Below are 22,223 nucleotides of genomic sequence, written 5' to 3' on the forward strand. Positions count from 1 at the left end.
GTTTGCTGGCCTCACCCCGAAGCCTCTTGCTGGCCCTGTCCTTGCTCATGGCCTTGGCCTATCAGAGCCAGAACAGGCCTGTGAATGCCTTTCGTTCTTGGAACGTCTTCAACTTCCCTTCTGCCTCTGAGACAGTGGCTTGCTTTTAAGTTGGGTTTTCCTTGAAAAGGGATTATCCCACTGTGCTGGCAGAGTCTGTCTCCCACCTGCATTAATGAGGCCAGTGGCCGAGTTCTTAGAGTGGAGATGAGGATAATAGTGGACATAATGATATTAAATTTCACTCCTGACACCTTAGCCACTTACATATGAAGCTGAATACCATCTTTCAGAAAAAGGTTGTTCAAGGGCAGGAAAGATACATACAGGTTAAAGGAAACTATGCAAGTTGAAATACAGTTATCAAAGTGAGTGTTACCTAGAAGCCAGAGGTTACTATGCCTATGAGTGTTATGGGAATAGCCAATTGCTTTCTGATTGGATTTAAAGTTCTTTCCACAGCAGGAAACCATGCATGGTACTGTTCACCTGGCCAAGACCCTAGGGCTAGAGTGGGTGTAGGCCCTAGGGGAGAATCTACCGCCCCTGGGGTCTTAATGGCTGTACCCTCTAAATACTTACCTTTATACTCCAGACTAGTGCGGCTGTCACAGGTGAAGCTTCTTTTTGTAGTGGGCAGCAGTTAACAGAGGCAAAGTACACAAGATAAGTGGCTATTGAGTGCTTGGCCATAAAAACAGCATATGACATAGGGAGCTCATGGTGCAAAGGGACAGATGGTATTTGTGTCCAGGCCATAGGACCGGTAGTGTGTCCCTGGGACCATGGCCTGCACGTCCCATGGAGGGAATACAATCAGGTGCTGTTGGAAAGAAAGACATAATTTCCCCCACTTGGGTTCCCAGAACAAGCTGAGAGTCTCTGCCTGTGTCTGAGGCCTGAACCCTATCTCCCTTGCTTTCTCCCCTTTCCTTCTGTCCTCCAGGGTAAGGGTTGGGAAGATGGCTTTTCTTTTCAGCACCAGAAACTTTGGTCCACAGTCTGTATTCTCCCCAGAAATGTCCAGCAATGGACAGTTTGGCAGGTGGCCTCAATGTATGTCCCTTCTCAGCCCAGCGGTGGGGTTGAAAGCCTGTGCCCAAGGTGATGGTAAGAGGAGGTTAGATCTCTGGGAGGTGAGTAGGTCACCAAGGGGGATCCCTTGGGAATGAAGTTAGGTCCATTGTAAGAGAAGCCCCATGACCGCTTGCTCTTCCTCTATGTGAGCTCAAGGTAAGAACCCACATCTACCAGGAAGTGAGTCCCCAGAAGATTCAGAATCGCCTGGAGACTCTGCCTCAGACTTCCAGCCTCCAGAATGGAAAGAGATACATTTCTGTTATTTATAAGTCTCTCAGACTAAGGCATTTTGTTACAGCAACCCCAATGGACTGAGTCAACTTTCTTCCTGGTTGCAGATGATATCATTATTCACATTAAATTCATGTGCCCTGGGAGATAAAGGGACTCTCATCATCCCTTCAGAAGATGATGTGGGCAGCTTCTGGTTCCTCCCTTAGAATTTCACCAAGTGCTATTTGGACCTAAATTTCAAATGGTCCAAAGGGTGAGAACGAACCAGCAAGGGTCACAGGCTATCCTGAGAGGTGGCACATTCAGCTGCCTGCATTACTAGGTGACAGTGAGGAAGAGCTCTGTGTCAGAACTGAGTTCATTAAGCAGCTTTAATAACCTGTGGTGTCGGTGAGAGTAATGTAGGTGATGCTGAGCCGGGGGAGTGGGGGTGGTGTGGGGGTGTGAGGCAGGAAGCTTTGAGTCATGTTGCCGGGGCAACAGCATCCAGGGCCAATCAGGGTTTTTCAGGCCTGTGTGTGAATGGAGTTCTTGCTCTAAGTCCTCCGAGGTTTTGAGACATCATCTGCGTGAGTACAACATGTTTTCATGGCTGTGAATTCGAATAGAATGTGCCGGGGAAAGCAGATTGAGAGCGATACCAGCAGAGGGAGAATGAGAGAGAGAAAGAGAGAGGATCAAAGGGAGAATGAGACAAACAGAGACTGAGAGAGATACCAACAGAGAGAGAGAGAGAGAGAGAGAGAGAGAGAGAGAGAGAGAGAGAGAGGGAGGGAGGGAGAGAGAGAGACAGAGAGAGAGAGAGAGAGAGAAGAGAGAAGGAGGAGGAGAGAAGGGGGGAGAGGGAGAGGGAGAGACAGATATCCACAGAGGGAGAGAGAGATACAGAGAGAGGCAGAGATGGAGACTGAGGAAGGGAGAGAAGAACAAAACTGAATAAGACAGCCAGACAGCCAGACAGATGGCAGACAGGGAGAGCTCTTCTTGTGCTGTTGGTGTCTTTTTTTTTCTTTTAAAGCTATTTTCGTTGGCAACTCTGTTTTCAGCTCTGGGCTGATTGTGACTCTCTCCCTCCGCTCACCTCTGCTCTGAGCCTGTGAGGAGACATTTTGCCAAAATCAAGCAAAGCAACACCACCCCCCTCCAACTGCAGCTAAGCCAACCTGCCTCAGCTCACGGTGCCTCAGCTCGTGGTGCCTCAGCTCGTGGTGCCTCAGCTCATGGTGCCCAGTCCAAGGCTGGACTCTCCCTTCACAGGGCTGCTGTGTGCTGTTGCACAGGTTGTTCTCTGTGTCCGCAATGCAGAGGAGCTTTCGGGGGGGGGGGGGGCGCCCACGCTTCTTACATCAGGTCTTGAACCTTGATGAACACCTACCTGTGTCCACCTCTGCGTGGACAGCAGCTGGGCTGACACAGTCCCTTCTCTTCCTTCTGCATTTCCTGCGTTATAACAAGGACATGAGTGTGCATCTGAAGTTACACTATCACGAGTGAATGTGTCTCTAGGCCACAGTTGCTTTCCACCCACCTCCTTACTCTTGAAGTAGAAAGACCAAAGCCTTTCAAATGAACAGAAACACGTGGTAATTCTGAGGTAGCTTTAGGATTAACATAGACTCAGAGTGTATCCCCAACCTCCCTTTTGGGGGTGGTGTGATAGTGAAGTGACAATCTCAGTTCTGCTACCCCTGAGCTGGTATCTCGGCCAAGAGACTTCAGCAGCATGTTCCCCTGGGGCCTCTACTTAACTCATCTGTGCAATGGGATAAGTTGGAAATGGCCCCATTTCATAATGAGGGTGGCTGTGAGGGCTTGGAGGTGCTACGCAAAGTGTGTGTGTGTGTGTGTGTGTGTGTGTGTGTGTGTGTGTGTGTGTGTGTCTGCCCCCTTGTCCCAGGGTTCCCTGTAAGAGCAGAGCCCTTGACTACATGGAGCAGCTTTCAGACTGAGTCTGGCCATGCCTCGGCCCTACAGAGTCCTATCCAGATCCATGAGGAACCTGGATTTGTTAACTCACTGCTTCCCACACTGGTGTGAACTCTGTCCCTGGGAAGAAACACTTCCCCACTTGCCTTCTCCTTGAGTGGGGGTGTCCTGTCTCCTCCTCCTGGCCATGCCAGCTACCTTTTAAGTAGGGTAGGCACAGACCTGATACTTCAAGGAACAACCCTCTGGTGCCACATATGCCTTAGGAGGGTCAGCCTGTCATGGCTCCCCAGAAGGCCAGAGGAGCCTAAAATAGAGAAGCCTGCCATGATGTCCATAAATCCGTGAAACTTAAAACAGATTCTGTCTAGAGAGAAGTCAAGGTCAGCTGACAATGTTGGGATGGAAGTTCTTTCTAAGCCTCTAGAAACAGTGGGCTGATGTTTGTGACAAATGGATGTCACCTGGGTCATACCTTACAGCTGTGCCATGGATGGAGCCGGTACATCTCAGAGGCTGAATCTGCTCTGGGGAAAGTTATGGGGAAGTCTTAACCACTGTGGATCCTGGAGGAAGCAATCCAGGAGACACATGCTAAACTTTCCTTCAGATAGAAAACATGACTAGAGTTTTGCTTTGGGGATACATATATATGTATTGTAGGGTCAAGGGGACAGCCAAAGAAACACACCCTGACCCCGAAACCAGAGCCAGTGAAAGAAATACACTTTGTCCCTGAAACCAAAGCCAAAGAAACACACCCTGACCCTGAAACCAGAGCCAAAGAAATACACCCTGGCCCTGAAAACAGAGCCAAAGAAACACACCTTGGCCCTGAAACCAAAGCCAAAGAAACACACCTTGGCCCTGAAACCACAGCCAGTGAAAGAAACACACTTTGGCCCTAAAACTGGAGCTGAAGAAACACATTCTGTCCCTGACCAACTCAATACAAAAACCAACCAATCCCTAAGCAGGAAAACCAACCAATCCCTGAACATGAAACCAGCCAATCTCTGAGCACAAAATCCAGCCAATCTCTGACTAATTCCCATCCTGGAAATCTTCACCCTGGAAAAACTCTGCCCCTAAAAAGCCCTATATAAGCCCTGTGCCTGTTCAGTTTGCTCCTGCCTTTTCCCACCCTGGCAGAGGCAGCCACCCTCCTGGATTCTTCCCTCCTAATAACTCTCTTGAATGAGGTTTGGGTGAGACCTTCTTTCACAGGAATGGGCACAGCAGAGAAGTAACATCTTTCACTAGAACGGAGTGGAGCAGACCAGACTGTAACACTTTCACTGGGGACATCTCCCTGGTGGAGCAGAGTTGTTACACACTGGGGACCTGAACAGAACTGTAACAGCTTCTCTGGGAAAACCCTCCCCTGCCAGGGCAGAGTTGTTGTATTGGGGAACCTTCCCCTGAGCAGGGCTGTAAGCTGCTGTGCTTATGGTGACTTTGTGGTACTCCTTGCCTTCCGACTGCCAGGATCCTCTTCCATTGGAGCTGCAATGCTTACGTGTTAGTTACTTTTATTGTTGTTGGGACCAAATACCTGATAAGAAGCAATTTAAGGGCTTATTTTGACCCACAGTTTGAGGGTATGCAGTCCCTCTCGGCAGGGAAGTCATGTTGCATCCACACTCGGGAAGCAGAGTGATGAATGCTGGTTCTTGGCTCACTTTCTCCCCTGTATTCAGTCTGAGACCCCAGTCCCGTCAATAAACCAAATCTAGGAAATCACTCACAGATGTGCTCAGAGAGGCGTTTCCATGGTGATTCTAAATACGGTAAAGTTGATAATGAAGGTTAACCATGGCAACATCTATATGCATATGTGTTGTGTGCTATTCTGTATAAAACTAAACACAGAGGGGAGGAGCTGGGGTGGGATACAACTTGCTGGAGTTAGCAAAATCCTAAGAGGGTCTTTGTACTTCATTTTATTCAGTGTTCTATTGCTGTGAAGAGACACCATGACCATGGTAACTCTTATGAAAGAAAGCATTTAATTGGGGCTGGCTTACAGTTCCAGAGGTTTAGTCCATCATTCTCATGGCGGGGAGCGTGGCGGCATACAGGCAGACGTGGTTGCTGAGAGTTCTACTTCTGAATCCAAAGGCAGCAGGAAGAGAGAAGGCCTGCTTGAGCCTTTGAAACCCCAAAACCCACCCCCAGTGACAAAAGTCCTCCAACAAGGCCACACCCATCCCAATAAGGCTGCTCCTCCTAACCTCTGTCAAGGAGCGCCACCCCCTAATGACCAAACATGCAAATATGTGAGCTTATGGGACCATTCCTATTCAACCACACAACCCTTAAACTTACATCTGAAATCAGGCTGGGGTGGAAACTGAGGAGCAGGCAGGAGAAGAGGAGGGCTTTATTAAGATTAAGAATATTGGGCTACAGAGATAGCTCAGTTGGCAAAGTGATTCCTTGGAAAGCACAAAGACCTGAATTCCATCCTAGAATCCACATTGAAACAGGGACATGGTGGCACATGCTTGTATTTCCAGCACTGGGAAGCAGAAGCAGGAAGGTCTGTAGCATCCACAGGCCAGCCATCCCAGACAGGTTAATTTAAAGTTCAGAAAAACTGGCTAGCAATAAGCCAAGCTAAGGCCAAGCATTTATAATTAAGAATAAGCCTCCATGTGTGATTTATTTGGGAGTTGAGTGGCGGGCCCCCCAAAAGAGCAAAAGAGTAATAAACAGGGGTCATGAGCGTGCAGGTACACACATATATGTGTCCAGCTGTGTCAGCCTTGGGTGCTATTCCTTAGGTGCCATCCATCTTGTTTTTTGTTTATTTTGGTTGGTTTTTCTGGTCTCGAACTTTTGAGATAGAGTCTGTCTATGCATCCCTAGCTGGCCTAGGACTTGCTATGTAAACCAGGCTGGTCTTGAACTCACAGAGACCCACTTGCTCCTGTCTCCTGAGTGTTGGGTTTATAGACATGCACCATCACATCTGGCCCACCTTGTGTTTTGAGAAAGGGTCTCTCACTGGCCTAGAACTCACCAAGTTTGTGACATCACAGGAGAGCCTTTTGTGTCTCCATGCTGTTTCCACCAGAGGCAGCCAGGTCCCTGCAGAACCTCAAGGCCACCTTTGACAGCAACCTGTCAAGTGCTGAAGGAGTCTCCTTGCACCTCTTTGCTTCAAGGGACTTAGAAATCCCACATCTGGTAAACACAGCCACAGAAGGAGCCTGGGAGCTTTGATCTGTCTCAACAAAGGCTCCCCAGGCTTAGCTGGAAACTGGGATCTGCTTGTTTTTGTTTTGCATATTTCTGCTAAGATCTTAGGTCTGGGGAGCACTGAAGTTTTCTGGAAGGTTCTGTCTGTGGGGTGGCTGCTCTTGGTGCAAGTTTGTCAAGAGGACTCTGGAGCTGGTGGCCTACCACTCTAGGGGCTCTTGGGAAATGACACCTGCCAAGGAAATTGAGGGCAATGATTTGTGTATGGTCTAGTTTTCTATGCTTGACTTTTGTGTGCATGCTCACATGAGTGAGTGTGTATGTGTGTGCATGCATGTGTTTCTATATATATGTGTATGTATCTGGGTGTGTGTTCCTGTGAGTGTACATGTGTGCACATGTATGTAGAGGCCCAGTGACCTTCCTCAGAAGCTTTCCATATTGTGTTTTTGAGACAGGGTCTCTCATTGAGATCCAGGACTTGCTGATTAGACTAGACTAGCTGGCTAGCAAGTCCCTCCTTTCAGATAACTCTAGTTCGTGTATCAAGTTGATGTAAGACCAGCCAGCACATTGTCCTGGGCTTGTAGAAAACCCTTCCATAGCATCTCGCTTCTGTGCCTGCTTGTGTCTCAATTTTTCTCTTTTTGAAAGGATAGCTGTCATCGGATTAGGGTCCACGTGACCTCATCCTAAGTGTTTACAGGTATAAGGAGTTATAACCTCAATACGTCAGGGGGACATGCTTCAGCACCCGGCACTCAATGCTCAGAAAGCCGTGCCATGTGTGATGAAGCATGCAGGTGGAGGTGGGCTGTGCCCACTAGGAGGTTCCTCTGAATGTGTCTGTTCCTCCGGGCAGGAGACATCACTCTGGAGTAACCAACTTGGACCACTGGAAACTCTGGTCAGTCTTGACTGTACTCTGCTGGATTTGGCATCTTCTAGGAGAAACGACTCTGGGCACATCTGTGAAGATACATCCAGGGAGGTTTACTTGAGGAGGGAAGACATCCTGAATGCTGGTGTCACCATCCCATCACCTGGGGTTCTGAACTGTATAAAAAGGAGAAAGTGAGCTGAGCACCAGCAACCTGCTTCCTGACTACAGATGCAATGTGACCCGCGGCCTCAGGCTCTCGCCCTGATGGATGGTGCCTGTGGGGCACGAGCCAGAATAAACCCTCCCTTCCTGAACTTGGTTTTGTTACCTCAACAATGAAAGTAAAAACAAAACATGAAAGGTGAAGAAGTGTCTTACTTCACGGCTCCACTTTCAGAACCAGCTATTGACTAATTAGCTTTGCTGAACCGAAGAAAAAGAGTCTGCTTTGATTTCTTTGCCTGGGGGCAATTTAATAACGTGAGGGGTGAGTGGAGGCAGTGAGGAGGGTGGTCCGTAAATAACTGCTCTCACCATCTCCTGCATCTGGACAGAATGTCCTGGGAGGAAGTTGTATACACGGTTAATGATGTGTTTTGTTAGTATTCAAGTTCGCTGTGACTATTTGGTGGCAATTTCTTTAAAAGCATGCTTTTAGAGCAGAAAGAATCTTCTGGGTGGGAGGGGAAATGAGTTAATGTAAAATCTACTCCGAGTGTGCACAGTCACCATACTCTCCTAGGTGGCTGCTGCAGGCACAGGATAGTGACCTCCGCGCAGAGAGAGTTTGATAAAAACATCAGCAGGACGGCGGGGTCTGGCCCACGGCATGTTCTCTGGGGTTTCCCAACCCTGGCAGCTTGCACACTGCTTGCTTGTTGCCTTGTGGCCAGCTTAGGGTAACATCTCTTACAGGTAACCCCACCCACACCATATTCCTTTAGCCCTTTAATCCAAGGTTTTCCTCAGCAATAAACACCCCCCCCTCGGGAAGCATTCAGGGCAGGCTTTGCAGTTGGGGTTCAATGGAGGACCTATACACAAGCTGAGCTGAGACCCCAGTTTACTGTTCTGCCCACTAATGGTGCTGTTGCCCTCGAGGCTGACTGGGAAGGGCTCTGGAACTAGAATTCTGCTGCAAGGCACAGGGCCCTGATTAATGCTCCTGCCCTTCACTGCTGGAAATCCCTGGAGCCTGGGGTATGGATATGCTTAATGTATGAATATGCTGCATTTTACACCAAAAAAGTCTTGTCACTTTAAATTAAGGACCAGGGATGGCAAGTCTCCTAGTGATATAGTCTGTTTCTAGAATGTTCGCCATGCACTTGTATGTTGAAGGTTTCCAGCGTGTGGTGCTATTGGGAGGTGGTGAATCTTTTAGGGATGGGGCTTGGTGTGAGGTTTTAATTCACTGAGTTGATATGACCTTGAGGGAAACGGTGGGACTCCAGGAACTTCCCTTTTATGTTGCTGTACAACCTTCAAGAGGTAAACCATTTTCTCCAACATGTGCTCTGCAACCCTTAAGCAATGAGCCAACCGAACACAAACCTTCCAAGCTGTGAGCCAAAACAAATGCTTCGTCTTTAAGTTCACTGTCTTGGGGTTTTGCTATACTAACAGCTGACGAATGTGTCTATATGGTCTTGGAATGCCCAGAATGGATGGCAGAATCGTGCTACTTTAGCATCAGGATTATTGTGAGTAACTGAGAAGAAACAGATACAATGAAGCTCTCTGTCTGCCCTCCACTTACTTGTCTACTGGCAGGGCATGTATTTGTGAATGTGTTTCCACCTCTTCTGTGAGGAGGGCTAGAAATTCATCAGGAGATGATGATAGACACATATCAGCCTGTGACATTAGAGGAGTCTGACCACAGCTCTTACCACCCTGCTATACCATGACATTTTTCACGTATCTATCTCCTGTGGCTTGCCACTTCTGGGGACTCACAGGTCCCTCCTTTGTCTGGCTGCTGCTTTATAGGATGGACTGTCCTTCAGTGACGATGTTGTTGTCTTACGTATTAGTAACTTTTATGTTGCTGTGATAAAACGTTATGACCAAAGGCAGTTTAACAAAGAGTTGATTTTGGATTATGGTTCCGGAGGAGTAAGAATCCGTTATGTCGAGATGGAGGGATGGTCAAGTGGCAAGAGCAGACCACTGAGAGATCACATCTTTAACCACAAAGCTGAAAAAGAGAGAGGAGGGGGGAGAGGGAGGAGAGAGAGAGAGAGAGAGAGAGAGAGAGAGAGAGAGAGAGAGAGAGAGAGAGAGAGAGAGACGGACAGTCAGAGAGACAGACAGAGAGACAGAGACAGAGACAGAGACACACAGAGAGAACTGGAAGTGGTATGAGGCTATAAACTCTGAAAGCCCTCAGTGAACACCTCCTTCAGCAAGGCTATACCTCCCAAACCTCCCCAAACAGTGTCACCGGTGGCGGACGAAGTGTTCAAATGCTCAAGACTATCTGCAGAGACATTTACCATTTGAACTACCACACCTAGGTTCTTTTTTTCATGTTGCTGTGATAAAAACACCCTGACAAAACATAACTTAGGGGAGAGAGGGTTTGTTCCAGATTACAGATCATTACTGTGGGAAAATCAAGGTGGGAAGAACTTCAAGTGGCTGGTTATAATACATCCACAGTCAAAAGCAGAGTGCAATGAATTAATGCATGCATGCTTATCTATTCACAGCTCCCTCTCTGTGTTTACGTAGTCCTGGATACACACCCAGGGAATGGTGCTGCCCATGGTGGGCAGGTCTTTCCACCTGCATTAAGGCAATCCACAGAATTCCTAACAGAAGTGCCCATAAGTCAAGCCCATAAGTCAAGGCAATCCACAGAATTCCTAACAGAAGTGCCCATAAGTTAAGCCCATAAGTCAAGGCAATCCACAGAATTCCTAACAGAAGTGCCCATAAGTCAAGCCCATAAGTCAAGGCAATCCACAGTATTCCTAACAGAAGTGCCCATAAGTCAAGCTGAGCTAGCCCATCTTTCATTGTGACTCTGTTCTCAGATGATTCAGGTTGCGTCAAGTTGACAATTAAAGTCAAAAATTAAAGTCACAGCTACTCAGTCCAAATTCTGGCCTTTGAGCTACTTGTCACAGAGTGCCTCCGTGTGTAACCACGATGCAGATATCAGTACCTTGCTGTTGGGTTTTCTCTTGTCAATCTGCCTTTTTTGAGTCTAACTCACAGAGTCACAGTTGAGAACAGAGAAAGATCTTCCTTTTCTACATTCCCCAAATTGGGTTTTTAAAAATGCTGCTCAGCCTCTGGTCAGTTACTGCAGAAACCACATGAAAACTGACCTAGGGATGTGGAAGCTGAGTAGTGCCCCATGGACCCATCCCATGACATCCTGGGAGAGCATAAGGAGGGATTGATTATCAGCAAGGCAGAGCCACTGGTGTTCCAGTGGGGCCTGGTGATGGGCTCGTGACTTGGCAGAAGCCACAGGCCGGGAAGGGAGAGAGGACAAGGGCTGCCTGTGACCGGAGCTAGGGGCAGAGTCCCCACCATGGTGGAGCAACAGAGAGGCAGTGGGCCATTCCCCTGCACTTCCTGCCTCCTACTTTCTGATTGGTAGGATGTTCCTTCCATCAGACGCCCAACCCTGCAATGCCCAATGTGTGAGAGCTGCAGTGTTTCCCAGCCCCATTCTGTGGTTCAGAAAGAAGGGAACATGAGATGTGAAGTGTTTAGGAAAGCATGCCTGACCCTTGCGGTGACTGTAATACAGGCTTAGTCCCCAGTCCACTGTGTCCCTGGGAGGTGGCAGAACTGTTTGTGGTAGGAGGAGGCCAGGCTACCTAAGGGGGTCTTGGAACGCCAGCCCCTTCCTCTTCTGTTCACACGCCAGGGGTGAGGTGCCTGGCTTTGCTCTGCCACACTTTGCCGCCAGGATGTGCTGCCTTGTGCTGGGTCATGGGCTGACACTTCTGGGATATGAGCCAAAATAATCAATCCTCTTCGTTCTGGAAGTTGACATATCACAGGGCATCTGCTACAGAAATGGGAAGCGCTTACCACAAAGACTCCCTAGGAAAAACAAACCGTCTATGGTCTGTTGTATTTCCCACTGAAGAGAAACACTAGAACTGTAATGCGTAACTTTGCTGGAGAGGTGACTAAAATGTGCTCGACCCTCAAGGACTACCTTCTCTCCTCAGGGACTGTATCATCCCATAGAGAATGTGCAGGGAGAGCCGGGAGATGAAAAGTGCTAGCAGTACAAACAGGAGGACCCCAGTTCAATTCCTAGCACCTCCATCAAAGTTAGGTGTGACAGAGCATGTCTGTGATTCCAGTGCAGGGGAGGTGAAGGCGGGAGGGTTCTGAGGGCTTGCTCACATGACAGTCTAACTGAAATGTGGAAAGCTTCAGGTTCAGTGAGAGGAACTGAGGAAGGCATGTGTGACCTCAGACTTCACACACACACACACACACACGCACGCACGCACGCACGCACGCACGCACATGCACACGCACATACAGGTGAGGAGGGAGACATCTTGGGAGAACTACCACAGACCCTAAAGCACTGCTCTGTAGACCATGGCTCTGCCTTGGCTCGTGCCTAGTTTGGTGGGATCTCTCCTGTTTGCTCCCGAACATGATTGTCTTGAGGACAAGTTTTTAACCTCAAATGTGTACAGGTTTGGCTTTTGAAAGAAAATATTTCTTCTAGAATGGATGATGATACTTAACCCCAGCCAGACCTTTATCTTGCTCCAACAGTGATGAGGAAATTGCTTCATTTCCTCTTGGATTTCCTACCATCCCATGTGTGTTTCTCTCAATCTCAAAATCTCCTCTATATCCAATTGCCCTAAAGTAGGAGGAAGAAGGTTTTCTAGTGTGATTTCTGTGGCTATGATGAACACAGTATAAAATGCAGTGTAGCAGAGGAAGAGTTTATTTGGCTCACAATTCCAGGTTACAGTCCATCGTAACAGGGAACTCAGAGACAGGAACACCATGTCCCCTATGAAGAGCAGAGGGAGAATTAATGCATGCTTAGTGCTCAGCTAACTTTCTCTGCTCTTATACAGTGCAGGATCCAAACCCATAGAATGCTGCCAACCACTGTGGGCTGAATCGTTCCACACCAGTTAAAGCAATCAATACAACGCCCAACAGACATGCCCACAGGTCAACCAAAACAAGACAAATCCTCAACAAGACTCTCTTCTCAGGCGATTTTAGACTATGACAAGTTGACAACCAGCCAGCACAGGGATCCTTGTTAGTCCTTGCCAACCTGAGAGACAACAACGTTAGAAGCCCGGTGTCCTTTAAGGTCTTGGCTTCTTGCAGGAGGAAGAGAGACATGGAAACCCGAACAAGCTCTGCCCTGCTGGTCTTAGAGTAGGGATTCACCTTGGAGCATCTCAAGTGTTCTGGGTGCCGAACTTCCTGAGAGATACTGACCGGATTCTGTTGGCTTGGGCTCAGGAAACCATCCCTATGAGAAGGATGGACATCATGGGAGTAGTCAACATGGGTGAGAGAGCCTTGGGAGTTTCCCTTCAGTCATACTTACATGGTCAACCTTCTGTGTTTATTTGGTTCCTGATCTCTTCTTGGGATGACATCCATCACACTGGATCAGGGCACTCATTTATGACCTCATTTTGCCTTGGTCACCTCACTAAAGGCCTTATCTCCAAACACAGCCATGCTCTGAGGTAGTAGAGGTAAGTCCTTTAATATATAAAGTCACACAACAACTAGGTAATGGCTTCAATGACACGTCTAAGGGTTTTGAATTCACTTTTATCCACTAAGACTTCTTTCCAGTCCCTTCCCCCCTTTTCCTGGAATAAAATATTTCCATTACCCTTTCTTTTTAAGACCAAGATCTTTCTTTTCCATCTCTTACTGTTTTGGGTGGGACCATGCTCCACTGAGGCTGTGGTGTGCACATATGATGCCAACAGCTTCCCTGTCCTTCTGCCAGATGCCAGTGGCACTTCTGCTTGGTGATAATCAAGGAGGCCCTTTGAAGTTGCCAGTGTCCACCGGGGCGAAGATTATTCCTCATTGGGAGTGCTATAATGAAATACAGTAGCCCTCCCATGGAGCAGGGATGTGTCTAAGACACCCGGAAGTGGAGGCATGAATCCAAGGCTAGCGTTGATGTCATGTCAATTGAACTAATAACTGAACTGGTTACTAAGTGACTAATAGATGGACAGCAAATACAGTGTGGGCGCACCAGATAAAGGGGTGGTTTGTACCCACGGTGAGAATTTAGCAGGATAGCTCAAGTCTCTGTACCCTATTCAGGAAACCACACCATTTAAAACTCATTAAGTGTTTCTAGAATATTCCGTGTAAGATTTTCAGGTGACAGCTGAAAGTATTCCAAGCAACTGAAGTATTCTAAAGCCAAACTGCAGATAAGGAAGAACTACGGTCCCAGAGAAATAGAGAAAAGTTGAGTGAAAAAGGACAGGCTGGTGTCTGGACACTGCTTCATTATTGATGACTTTGTGGTCCTGCCAATGATGTATGACAAGGTTCCATGATGCATAAGGTGGATGGATGGATGGACGCCACACCTGGGGTGAGCACCAGCCTCACAGATGGGATTTCCCAACATTTCATGGGTGGTTCTCACCTTCAAACTGTCTAAGTTATTCAGGGTCCACCTTTAGATCCCAGATGAAAACATACAGTATCTCAGGGGCACAGGGATGCCATCTTCACACCCCCACCACAGTGCTGGGCTTGAGGAGCCCTGCATGGCCCTGCAGACCACGGCTTCTTGAGCTACCTGCTTCATGGCCCTTGGACTTGACCTTTTAGGAGCAGCCTCTAGCAGCAGCAGAGTTAGGAGGTGGAAAAGGAGGGATAGTAAAGTCCGAGCTGGCAGCTTATGTCTCTTCGAAGTCAGGGGTATTCCCAAAGGCCGGGGACTTGGCGCCAGGGGCCCTCTACAGCAGAGCAAGGGCCACCCACGTGGGCACCATGTGGGCCAGCTGGTTTTCCCCCAGGGTGCTCCAGGGCTGGATTCACATCCCTATTTTTATGCAGAACTCCAATGTTGCTTGCCTTCCATGACCACAAGATGTAAACTTCACTGGGAAGGGCGCTCCTGGGTTTTCCCTTAGGATCTTTGGTAAAACCCTGTCTTTTCCATGCCAGTGTACGGGACAAAGAGGTGGGGTACAAGCTCAGCAGAGCCAAGGGGAAGTTAGTCATCCCAAGTGAGAGCTATCCACCCAGAAACTTATGGGACATGGAGGCTGGCGGGTGAACATGGTGGCCACCTCTTGACTGTGGCAGGAATCCAGCTGCCCCTCTGAACTGGTTTGGAATGTGGTATTTTTCTAAGTGCCCAGTGAAGAGGTCTTCCTGATGCACCCTCCTGCAGACCGGTGACGATGGGCTTATCCATTTTCTGGCTTCTTTTGTTCCCAGGGAGTGAGCACTTAGAAGTGCAATGAAGAAGAGTAAAGCCAGCAGGCCTGAGCTGACACCCTCTAAATGTCCTCCAGTGGAGATGGGATAGCTTGCTCATGGGTAAAATGCAGATAACATTCAGTTTGTGAAGTTTACCTGATAGTTTGGTCTGTGTTTGATGAGTCAGTGTTCCATGGCCCCTACTTTACCAAAATCCGTCTGGTGAATTGTAAAGAGAAATACTTGATGTTCTGGACACATTGTGTTTAAAAGGTTCTGAGAGATGTCACAGGGTATTTTTGGAACACAGTGGCTGCTTTCCCTGCTCTATATGGCCTTTCACACACCATTCTGAAACATGTAATGTACCCTACATGGGAAGCATAAAAACACATATAGAATGAGTGTATAGCCCACCTTCATTCACATCAGAAGACCTCAGAGATCTTCATTCTGGTTAATTCATTTCCTATTGAAGTCTCCAACAAGAGAGCACTCCCGTCAGGTTTAGTATGGTCATTGTTCTTCAACAGACACTCATAAAAGTCTTATTATGGGCAACATTTCTATGTAGGAGTTATCGCACAAATAAAACTTTTTTTAGAAACCAGGGCTTCCCACACAGTTAACCATGAAAGGGTTTAGAATAGGTCTGGCTTTTATGGCCCAGCTGAGGACCATGGTGCTTTGAAAACCCTGACAGTGAGAGGCTTACCACACCAGAACAAAGGGGGCGGGGTGTAAACTTGGGTAACGGTAGGTCACAAACACTTCACAAGAGTCTCAGAGAGATCAGCCTCCTACAGTTGAGATCTGCCCCGACCCCAGGGAGGACAATGGCACCTGTCCCCTGCTGGCTGTCCATTGCGTGGACATCAGAAAGCCACTTTACCCCTTTGGTCCTGGACTAGTCTGTTATGAAGTAGGGCAGGCCTGACCAATGGTTGGCTTTGAAGAGTGAGTCACTTGGTCATGGTGGGGCGTGCAGGGGATGGCATTGCTAAGACGAAAAAGAAGCAGAAAGAAGCCTCAGGCCACCAATATTTCTCAATGACTGTTTCCAGGAAAAACAATGTTTGTTGTGGTAAAATCTGCATATTGTAAAATTCCCATTGCAACCATTTTTTTAGGGGTTCATTCCAAAGACATCAAGCACGTTCCATTGAGGCACCACCATTTCTAACATACAGCTCCAGAACTTCCATCACCCCACACTCAGTCTGCTCATTAGCTAAGAGGCCCCTGCCCCAGCCTTGACACCCCCATTCCACTCCGTCTCTGCCAATCAGATGACAGAGGTGGTACCCTCAGCCTCTGCCACTTTGTGGCTGGCTTATTTCTAACTTTCTCAAGGTTTGTCTGTACATGTGCCAAGCATCAGAATTTTATTCCTCTTTAAGGTTGAAGAATATTCCACATTTGCTTATTCACTCATCACTCATTGGACATTTGGGTGAAAACCAAACTTCTTATATTCTAGCTCACACACAGATGAGATGTTTTCTAAAGAACATAGTGAGCGACTTTACTGAATAATTCTTTTCAATCTCTTTAATCCTGTGTTAAAAATAGACAGTGAAATATAAAGTAAGTGGTAGATAGCGTGTATTTAAATAATACTAAATATGTAAACAGGGGTATCATTCTTCCCCCGCTCCCCTGTAGGGTTATTTTTCTTCTATTTTGTTCTAGAAGAATATGTAGGGTACAAAGTCTACATTTCAAAAATAGGATTTCTGCAGCTAATCATCTTAACGGGGACCATAAATGCCAGCCCAGCCTCTGTGAGTCATTTCTTGGATTCTAAAAGGAATGCATTTCAGACAGGAGTTTTTTTCATCTTTGAGGTTTGTTTTAAGAAGTGCCAGAAGCAAAAGCAAAATAATAAAATGCCGGGAGCCCCATTCAGCAACAGAGGCAGCCCCGAAGTCAGCGGGCTCGGTGGACCCTAGGCTGGAGGGACCTCTACTCCAGTTGGCAGGGCTCCTCTTTGCTCTCTGGGGTTGTCTAGATCCTGGGAACTCTCCTTTTGATTTAAGAAACAACTAAGGTGGCCTGGAGAGATAGCTTAGTAGCTAATAGCATTGGCGGTTCTTCCAGAGGACCTGGGCTGGATTCCCAGCACCCACCTGACAGCTCACAGCCATCTGTAACTCCAGGTGCAGGGAAACCCTCTTCTGGCCTCCTTAGGCACTGCACACAGGCGCTACACAGACATACATAGGAGCAAAATATCTGAACGTACAGAAAGAAAAGTTAAAATCACTAAGTGAGGAAGGTGCGATGTAGTGGAGAAAAGCCAGGGCTGTCTTTGGAAGCCAATATCCTTGAGTGGCACCATGCCTATCTGGGCTTTTCCCTCGTAGGCATCAGACAAAGCATTGAGCAGACATCAGTGGACATCTGCTAGTGGCTGTGGCCACGTTGCTTATTCTCAGGAGAGCTATTGCTAACTGTGAGTTTCTTCTGCTCAGAGGCCCTGTCTCTGCGGTATCCAGCCCTCCTGGCCTGCTGCATCCATGGAATCTTCTTCCTACCTGGAGCCCTGGATGCTATCAAAATTCTTCCCTTGTGGGCAAAGCCATCACACCATCATGTCCTTGGCTTGCCTTTTCTCATCCCCTACGCTGGAGGGATAAGGTTTCCTGGCCATGAGTGATTAAAGCCAGGTCTATACCATGACAAACAGCCCTAAGCTAAGGAGGATCCACCAAGGTCCCTAGCAACTGCAAACAGAGCAAGTTCACCCTGGTGACTCCACAGCAGCGGGGCAAGGGTGATGCTGATGACATGAAGTCTTTTTCTCTGGTGACCAATAAGAAAGGGAAACAGTGGGTTGGCTAATGACAAATAGGTAAATCTACTCAGGGATTTCATGTCACAAGAACCTCCAGAAGATGGGTAAAGGGTTGACTCTTTCCAAACGCTCATAACCACCCAACCCTCTGATCAAGAAGGAACTCCTTGGAGCTGTGTTCTCCAAACACACTTAAACCCCAGTTTACACACCTGCTAAACCTAGCAATTAAATGGCACCAAACATGTGACAGGTCCTCTCTAGAGCTTGCTGTGTATCAGGGAGCATTTGTCCAGTGCACCTTGACCAAACTCCAGTGGGAAGCTTTTGAACATGTCCCTTTCTCTGTCCACCTGCAGGGCTCCTCATCCCCCAACATACATTCCACACACTCTGTAAGGCCTTGGTCTTGGTGTTTTGGTAGAGGGAAAAGAGGCACGGTCTCAGGAAGGGAGAAATGCATGAGATTTTCTATGTCAAGGTTTGAGAATAACTGGTGTACTCAAAATGGGAGAAGGCAAGAAAAAGTTGTCTTGGAGAATGTGGAGGACAACAGGGAGCTCAGGAACGAAGGTGTGAGATGTGTAAGGAGGGATGGGGATGGAAGCGGGAGGCAGCTTTGCTGGGCTCGGTGGTTTGCTGGAGGCTTCTCAAATCTTGTGTTTGGAACCATCTGTATGGCTGGCTTCTTGGGCCCGCGAATCTCCGCTCCTCGCTGTAGACGCCCCAGGAGCCTCTGCTGTCCTTCGTTTTGACCCTTGTGCTTTTCCATCACCGTCCTCACTTGCTTCCCCAGGACAGGATCTGAGGATAGAAATGTCTGACTGTGGTGGTATTGTGTTCCCCAAAATATTGTGTACCCTAATAAACTTATCTGGGGTCAGAGACAGAACAGCCACTAGATACAGAGGCTAGAAAATGGTGGCACTCACGCCTTTAATCCTAGCACTCCAGAGGTAGAAATCCATCTGGATCTCTGTGAGTTCAAGGCCACACTGGAAATGGCCAGGCAGGATGACTCACGCCTTTAATCCCAGAAAGCAAGCCTTTAATCCCAGGGAGTGGTGGTAGAAAGCAGAAAGGTATATAAGGCGTGAGGACCAGAAACTAGAAGCATTTGGCTGGTTAAGCTTTCAGGCTTTCAAGCAGCAGTTCAGCTGAGATTCATTCTGGATGAGGACTCAGAGGTTTCCAGTCTGAGGAAACAGGACCAGCTGAGGATCTGGCGAGGTGAGGTAGCTGTGGCTTGTTCTGTCTCTCTGATTTTCCAGCATTCACCCCAATAACTGGCCTCAGGTTTGATTTTATTAATAAGACTCTCTAAGATTCCTGCTACATCTGACTCAGTTAAAAGGTTGGAAGAGAGTGAGATACCAAACGGCTGGGCACCCTGGTTGGTCCGATATCACCCAAAGACTCCAGATCTCAGGTCCCAGTGATGAGTATCCAGGAGGCCCCGTTGGCGACATCACAGGAGAGCCTTTTGTGTCTTCATGCTTCCACCAGAGGCAGCCAGGTCAGCGCAGAACCTCAAGGCCACCTTTGACAGCAACCTGTCAAGTGCTGAAGGAGTCTCCTTGCACCTCTTTGCTTCAAGGGACTTAGAAATCCCACATCTGGTAAACACAGCCACAGAAGGAGCCTGGGAGCTTTGATCTGTCTCAACAAAGGCTCCCCAGGCTTAGCTGGAAACTGGGATCTGCTTGTTTTTGTTTTGCACATTTCTGCTAAGATCTTAGGTCTGGGGAGCACTGAAGTTTTCTGGAAGGTTCTGTCTGTGGGGTGGCTGCTCTTGGTGCAAGTTTGTCAAGAGGACTCTGGAGCTGGTGGCCTACCACTCTAGGGGCTCTTGGGAAATGGCACCTGCCAAGGAAATTGAGGGCGATGATTTGTGTATGGTCTAGTTTTCTATGCTTGACTTTTGTGTGCATGCTCACATGAGTGAGTGTGTATGTGTGTGCATGCATGTGTTTCTATATATATGTGTATGTATCTGGGTGTGTGTTCCTGTGAGTGTACATATGTGCACATGTATGTGGAAGTCAAGTGACCTTCCTCAGAAGCTTTCCATATTGTGTTTTTGAGACAGGGTCTCTCATTGAGATCCAGGACTTGCTGATTAGACTAGACTAGCTGGCTAGCAAGTCCCAGGGACCCTCTTGCCTCTGACTCTCCAGCACTGGAATCAGACCCAGTTCTTCATACTTACACAGCAAACACTCCACCAACTGATCTCTCTAGTCCACTTGCTTTAATTATTTTCTTTTTCTTTTCTTTCTCCTTTTTTAAAAGTTATTTTTATTTTATATGTATTTTTGTTTGCCTGCATATCTGTGTGAGGGTGTCAGATCTTGGAGTTATAGTTATTAGCTGCCCTGCGGGTGCTAGAAATTGAACCCAGGTCCTCTGGAAGAGTAGTCAGTGCTCTTAGCCACTGAGCCATCTCTCCAGACCCTCCCCCCTTTTAAAGGCAGGTTCTCTATGGAGTTTTGGCTGGTCTGGAACATGCTATATAAGCCAGGGTGTCCTTGAACTTATAGACAGCTGCCTGCCTCTTCCCCCAAGTACTAGCACTAAAGGCATGGGTCACCATGCCCATGCTACTAACTTAATATTAAAATTAGAATAGGTATAAATAAAATACCAGGGAGGCTTCAGGAAGAGCTGCAGGGGAGCATGATGGTATTACCAGTCTTTTAACGGCCCTTCTCACCTTTAGATTTTTGTGGAAGCTCGGGTCTTTGGCATACTCGGCAAAACATCCAGTGTGGGTTTTCCATTCTGAGATCTTCAAGTTACCTGTACCAGGCTAGTCAGGTCTAGCAGCAGCCCTGGTAATCTGAGAGGTCACAGAGCCACAGCCCTCACCCAGGAATCTGATTTCAGCCACAGATGCCTCAAAAACCAAATCTGCTTTTGAAATTTAGAAACAGATGGAACAAGAAATAGAGAAAAGTTCCATTGGGGTCAACAAGGGTTCCTGCCCTCCCACCCTGCCATGGTCTCACCTCACAGAAAGAACCACTTGAGAAGGAAACCTGTAACTATTCTGTTTGACGGTGATTTAACAATCTCCATATGGTTCAAGAATACACGTTCGTCTCCGAGATACCCACACGGGACCTTAGCTGGGGACTTCGTGCCCAGAGAAATGAGCTAGTCTGTGTTTGCACTGTTTTGGTGACCTAACTGATGGGCTTGTAAGTTCAAATCACAAGTCTGTATTTATTGCTTCTTAAACTGTCTCTTGGGCCCTCAGGTTGACACACAAAGACATGCCCATGTCCCAGCCCCTCTGCGTTAGCGCTCCCGGGGAAGCTGGGTCCTCTCAGTGGGCATGAAGCCCACATCAGTGGACCCCAACCTCCTTTTGAATCCAGACATTTCTGCTCTTCCTCTACCCAAAAAAGCTAATTTAGGATTGTGGCACCAGTATGACCCTTCTTCAGCATTTCTGGGCTTTGGATCTGGAAGGGTCTAGAGTAGGTGTCCTCCACAGGTGTCAGTGATGGAAATGACCTGAGAAAGGCATCCTCAGTCCTCTCAGCAGGTGACACAGGATGGTCACTCCAGTCTGAGCATTGATAGCACTGATACAAGATGGTCTTCCAGATCGGAACCCGATCCCGTGAGACAGCAGTGTGTGACTGCTCCAAAACCACACCAGAGAGAGTTCACACCTTCCACCAGTGCTGAGTGGGTGAGCGTGGACTGGGTGCTGCAGAAATTCCCTGCCTCATGGTAGTCGGTTTCCCTTCCCAGGGACTTCCCTGTGTTTCTAGTCCCACAGTATTGCTTCAGTTAAATAGGGTTTCCATATCCAAGTGCCCCAGGGCGGGGCTGCCTGCATAGAAGCTGTGGGCTTCTGCTGAGGGAAGGAGAGGCTGGAAGACACTGGCCTCTCTCACTTTCAAAGAAACACAGGCTGTCATGGGGTTAGCTCCGTTTTAATTTCTTCCTAGTCCTTTAGTTACCTGGGCCCAGACTCCTCCCTGCCTTTCCCACTGGATTTGACCATCAACCACCACTTCCCTTCCTTCTCCCTTCCTCTCCTCCCACTTTTCTCCTCCCCACCTCTTCGTCAGTCCCCGTCTAACTAAAATGCCTAGATGACCAAAATACAAATTTCAGTACCCTTACGGGCAGGCATTGTTTTGGTTAGCACCTTAAGTAAAATAACCAATAATTATTTCATTTTTCTGAGGCACATATAATTGAATCTGGAAGAAAAAAAAAAATCCCAGGGCTCCGAGAAGTGCTGACTCAGGCCTAGATGTCAAGGATCACATTTCATGTGATGTCCCAGGCCCCTTGGGAGGGATTTTGCCATCATCTATGGGGACACTGGGCTCTAAAGGGGGCTACTCAACCTGTGATTTAAACTCCCGAGCTCTTGGTGGCACAGCCACCTGCTAGTGCTTACAAATACTCAAACCCTAGCTTCCGATGACAGTGGTAATTCGTTCAAGGTGGGTTTGGTTGTGCGAAATACCAGTTCGCACTTTGCCAACACAACCATCCCACCCAGCAGGTTGAAGTTCTTCACTCAGTGGTTCACCCAGTGACACCGTGTCCTTGACAATGAAGTGTCTTGTGGGGAGCTGGCTCAGTTGTAAAGTCCGC

At 47.9% G+C, this 22,223-nt stretch overlaps 1 long non-coding RNA gene across 1 annotated transcript; it reads left to right on the forward strand.

Annotated features, from left to right (window-relative positions):
* Nucleotides 1-6,136: 6,136 nt before the first annotated feature.
* Nucleotides 6,137-7,726, forward strand: LOC131922532 (uncharacterized). The gene is made up of 2 exons (XR_009382306.1): nt 6,137-6,471; nt 7,346-7,726. It is a non-coding gene; the product is annotated as an uncharacterized LOC131922532 (long non-coding RNA).
* The last annotated feature ends 14,497 nt before the right edge of the window (nt 7,727-22,223 follow it).

This window comes from Peromyscus eremicus, chromosome 12 (assembly GCF_949786415.1).
Source record: "Peromyscus eremicus chromosome 12, PerEre_H2_v1, whole genome shotgun sequence".
Lineage (NCBI taxonomy): Eukaryota > Metazoa > Chordata > Mammalia > Rodentia > Cricetidae > Peromyscus > Peromyscus eremicus.